This window comes from Tachypleus tridentatus, chromosome 3 (genome assembly GCF_004210375.1).
Source record: "Tachypleus tridentatus isolate NWPU-2018 chromosome 3, ASM421037v1, whole genome shotgun sequence".
NCBI classification, from domain to species: Eukaryota; Metazoa; Arthropoda; class Merostomata; order Xiphosura; family Limulidae; genus Tachypleus; species Tachypleus tridentatus.
The window spans coordinates 22226404-22231797 of NC_134827.1; the positions used below are offsets into that span (position 1 = coordinate 22226404).

The 5394-nt window shown below is 34.0% G+C and overlaps 1 long non-coding RNA gene across 1 annotated transcript; it reads left to right on the top strand.

Moving 5' to 3' along the window:
* Positions 1–3139: 3139 nt before the first annotated feature.
* LOC143246032 (uncharacterized) lies at positions 3140–4745 on the top strand. Its single transcript, XR_013025731.1, has 2 exons — positions 3140–3273; positions 4524–4745. It is a non-coding gene; the product is annotated as an uncharacterized LOC143246032 (long non-coding RNA).
* The last annotated feature ends 649 nt before the right edge of the window (positions 4746–5394 follow it).

Genomic DNA, 5394 nt, shown 5'->3' on the forward strand with positions numbered 1-5394 from the left:
ACATTGTTCTGTTTCTGCGTTAAATTGCGCTTGAGATTGAAAAGATTTTCAATGTTAATTGTATTACATTGTTCTGTTTCTGCGTTAAATTGCGCTTGAGATTGGAAAAGATTTTCATTGTTAATTGTATTACATTGTTCTGTTTCCTTTTCTAAATTTATTTTGTTACATGTTGTGAGTATTCTGGAATCCTCATTTGAATAGTCAGTTTATAGTTCGTGTTTTTGGATTTAATTAAAGAACAAATATTGTTGATTGTTATTAATCTCAATAATGTTTTACAAATTTCGAGAGCAGGCGGGACTTGCGCAGTTCACAGTCAAGAATGTATGTCACCTTAACTCGAAAAAAGAGAAAACTGTACTAAAACAACTCTAGGTATTAAAATTAATGTATAATACGGTTACACTGGAAAAACTTCAATGTCTGCCAAACGTGTACAAGAACTTAATGTTTATTTCTAAATGAAAATACGACCCAGCATGGCCAGGTGGTTAAGGCACTCGACTCGTAATTTGACGGTCACGGGTTCGAATCCCCGTCACACCAAACATGCTCGCCCTTTCGGCCGCGGGGGCATTATAATGTTACGCTCAATCCTATTATTCGTTGGTAAAGAGTAGCCCAAGAGTTGACGGTGGGTGGCGATGACTAGCTGCCTTTCCTCTAGTCTTACACTGCTAAATTTGGAGATGGCTATCGCAAATAGTTCCCGTGTAACTTTGCGCGAAATGTAAAAATATTATTATGAAAAAAAAGCTTCCCTTTCAGTTGATTCATAGTATATTTCAAAGCTCTATACATTTCCAAAGTTGGTAAACGTGTTGAAATTAAAGAAATAGTTTATTGTATCTTACCCTTTACTGGCAAACACGCTGTAGAAGTGACAAACAAAAAGACAAAATGATCCTCACGTCTACCCTTATCCTTAATTTTTCATACCTACAGGGCCCAAAATTGTTGAAAATATTCTATTTCTCAGATATAATCAAAACAAGAGACCAGAAGTAAAATGCGAGTTATAAGTTGAGTAAAAAATTAAGAACCGACAAAATCCCAAATTCAACATTGTCTATAGTTGCTTGTGGGCATTATAGTTAACCCTAAAGATATAAAAATAGAAATCTGATATCCACCTTAGATCAAAAATTATATCACCCACTTGTATAAATAGCATAATTAATTTTACATTGTTAAATGTAATACTTAATAAAACGTTATACATATAGTTAGTCGTGTGTGAGCAACAACCACCAGAAACGTTTAAGATAAGTGCGCTTCAAGAATTAATCATACCTCTGTAATTACATAGTTTTCCATTCACTTCTAGATTTCATCCTTCCATCACTTGTGTCATTACACGTTAGCGGAGTTCAAATATTTTGGTTGGCATTTTTATTTCGGTCTTCTGTATAGAAATTCATATTCCTTAAATCGATGTTTGTTTGTTGTTGCTTTTTTTTGTTTCATCTCTACCATCGAGATCGATAGTACGAAGACAATTCGCTAAATAACATCAAGAAGAAATATAGAGGCGAATGAAGATAATTGCATTCCCACAATAAACACCAGAGCAGCGAGTCATTGTTCTGCCTTTATCACTTCTTAAAAGGGACATTTTTATTTTGCCATTATAAAGTGCAGCTGCATTACTTGATTTATAGGAAGTTAGCGAAAGTGTAACTTACCACGTAAGATGGAAAACAATCTTTCTCTCCTAAAGAGTTTCGCGTTCAAACATGTGAAGCACGTGAAATATACATGTGTCCAATGGCGTGATTTGTCAGACAAAATGTAGCTAACCAAATCACCTGTCGACTTTTCTCCCAAACAAAATATCACAGTTTTGTATTGTGTTCAACAACTTAAGTTCAACTTTTATCAAACAATAGAACCCGGTGAGGATGACAACTGCAGAAGAAATGTATATGACAACATCCTGTATTATCCTGTCGTGACTCCTGCTGCCTTGAGGATCGGTATCCTCCTGAGATAGAAAAAAATATTCATTTGTGTTGAGTATATAAGTGTCTCTGATCCTTCTTTCTTCTCACAATCAAGATATAATATCGTAAAGACTCAGCTTCATAGAAGGCAGTTAAAGATTCTTTGTTAAAAGACTTTACATCTGCGAAATTGTCTCGGTTAAACTGTCATACTTTGTTTTCGTCAGGGGTTTCAGGTAAGATTTTTTTTTAAAAAAGCGGTATATGATATTGAAATAACGTCGGATGACGCATTATTTTATGAGATTTTCAGAATAATCTTCTAATAAATTATATGTAAACTATTTAATATCGTGAAATAAGCAACCTCTCTTGAACTAGGAGTATCACAATTTCATATAACGATGATTAAGGACAACTTTAAGACCTAATTTGCTGTCTCTGACATGACCTGGTAGTTAGGAAGCTCCACTTGCAATGTGAGAGTCGCGAGTTTGAATCCTCGACACACCAAACATGCTTACTCTTTTAGCCGTGGAGGCGTTATAATGTGACTCTCAAGCCCACTATTGGTTGGTAAGAGAGTATCCCAAAAGATGGTGATCACTAGCTACCCACCTTCTTGTCTTTCACTGATAAATTAGGGACGGCTAACGCAGATAGTCCTCGTATAGCTTTGCGCGAAATTCAAAAACACGCAAACCTCGTTTGCTTGTACCACCACTTTCTTGTGCATTCCACAGTAACAAATAGTGAAAAGATAAAGGGTACTGAAAGGTTTTTTTTATTCTTACATTTTATACAAAAACGCCACTTTGTGTTGTATTAAGTCGTGTAATAATCTTATACCATTCTTAACTCAGTTCAATGCTCAAATTTTTTAATTAGAACTTTGAGAACAGTCCAAAAATTCCCTTTTGATGTTATATCATAAATATTTTTACTACAACGTCGTATTATTTAAATTCATTGTATTCACTGTAGTTTGTCTTCATGTGAAACAAATTTAACTACCAGGTATATGCTTTGCTGAAGAGTATCACATTTCGTAACATTTAGAAAAATAAATATGTTAAAACGCTTAGAAATCGTCAAAGAAATTTTCTTTGCCTTGCTTAATAATTAGAATAGTATTGTTTCTATTGTGTTTATTAATTTGACTTGTTTTGTTGTTGTTTTTCAGCAGAATAACAAACCGTACATAATGAACTGCCGAAGAGTTTCCAGTCTTGCTGTTCTTTTCACCTTTTTACTGGTTCTAGAATCTTTCCACTGTTTTCCTGTATATCGGGAGAACACACAAAACAAACAAACGCTAGAACTTTTGGTAAGGCTTAGTTCCATTATCACGTTGATCAGATTCATTACAATATTTTTACGTGTTCTATATAAGTTCTTCTTTATGTAAGGACAAATGCTACGTCGCCTTACAAAAGAAAATATATTTAACATTTAGTGATAAATATATTTTCTGCAAGTTGGTATTTGGCAAATTAAACTAATGAAGAAAAGCAACATCAATCAGAAGCCACCTATAAAAGTACTGATCAAACATCATCAACAAAGCTCTTTAAACACCTTTGGTTTTGTTTGTTTTGAATTTCGCGCAAAACTACTCGAGAGCTATCTATGCTAGCCGTCCCTAATTTAGTAGTGTAAGACCAGAGGGAAGGCAACTAGTCATCACCACCCACCGCTAACTCTTGGGCTACTCTTTTACCAACGAATAGTGGGATTGATCGTCACATTATAACGTCCCCACGGCGAACATGTTTAGTGCGACGGTGATTTGAACCCGCGGCTCTTACATTACGAGTAGAGTGCCTTAACCACCTGGCCGTCTTTCAACACCCTTATAAACAAATAGTTGTTGGTTTAAAAAGAAAACGAACTAAGAAGGCTAATGAAGAAAGGACAAAGATATATTTCAAAACCTTGCAGAATAAGCAAGTGTTTACTCGAAAGACATCAGTCATGAGGACTGACTAAATAAAAAAAGAACTACTGTAAAAAATTTAGATTTTAAATGATCTATGAATTATCTGCTAGATTTAACATTTTATAAAGTTTAAGTTTCACTTCTAGGAAATTTCCTTTAACGCTCACTTAAAGCCTCCTACTTTAATACATTCCAACTAACAATTATGACTTAAGTGACTTAAGTTTCACTTCACTATGCGTATTTACTTTTTGTTTGGCCCGGCATGGCCAGGTGGTTAAGGCACTCGACTAGTAATTTGAGGGTCGCGGATTCGAATTCCCTTTGCACCAAACATGCTCGCTCTTTCAGTCGTGGGTGCGTTATAATGCGACGGTCAATCCCATTATTCGTTGGTCAAAGAGTAGCCCAAACGTTGGCGATGAGTGGTGATGACTAGCTGCCTTCCCTCTAGTCTTACACTGCTGAATTAGGGACGGCTAGTACAGACAGCCCTCGTGTAGCTATGCGCGAAATTCAAAACAAACATGATGCGTATTTCATTTTTGTTTCGACAAGTGTTAATTTTACGAAACGCTAATTTTGAAGTGTTATGTGTGAAATTTAAATTAATTAATTTTCTTTATTTTCCTATCAAGGTGGAAGAAGAACAGTTACTACCTGTTATACGCACTACGTCCAAACATAACTTTAAAAATTACTTAGTTGCCAGCGATATTCTCAACGCAATTTTGGGCCTAAAAAACCGAATAGGAAATACTGGAAAATGATGTCGGAAAAGAGCCATGCCATCAAATGTTTATATTTTTATCCTTTAATACTGAAAATGACGTGTTAACTTTTTGTATTGACATCATCTTTCGTCTTCACTGTTTCATATCATTCCATCGTCAGTTTTAAACTAGTAATATTTTAAGCATAGTGTGTTGTTGTTTTTCACAAAAAAAATAAACGTATGAAATTAGTTACGTAGAAACTGCTAAGCGCAAAAGAAAATAAATATATAATTTATTGTTCTACTATACATAACAAATAAAAAAAATTCTACTTTGATATTTTGTATTCCTGAATATTGCAACCTTATTTTATCTGTACTGATTGAAAGATATTTCGTCAAGAAAATAGTATTATAATAGTCAGTTATATTATTCAAAGCTTTAACAGTTTACAAAGTGTATTTCATCTCTCATGTCACTGATGCACTTTTGCGAAATAAAATGCGCTTATAAACAACATTTTGTGCTTTGATAATTCTTTAGTTATACTCGAATGAACAAACTTAACAACAAGAAAGGTATTCAAACCAAAATATCTCAAAAAAAATATTAATAATAATTTAATAGAACAGTAATTCTCAAACTTGTTAGCACAAAGAATCCTTTGTATTATTATTTTTCCCTCACGGATATCATGTTTTGAAACAATCTATCTATCCAACAAACTGTTCTTATTAACTAACAATTAATTAGTTTTAACGGCTTTTCTCACATACTTAGATAGCCAGAAAAA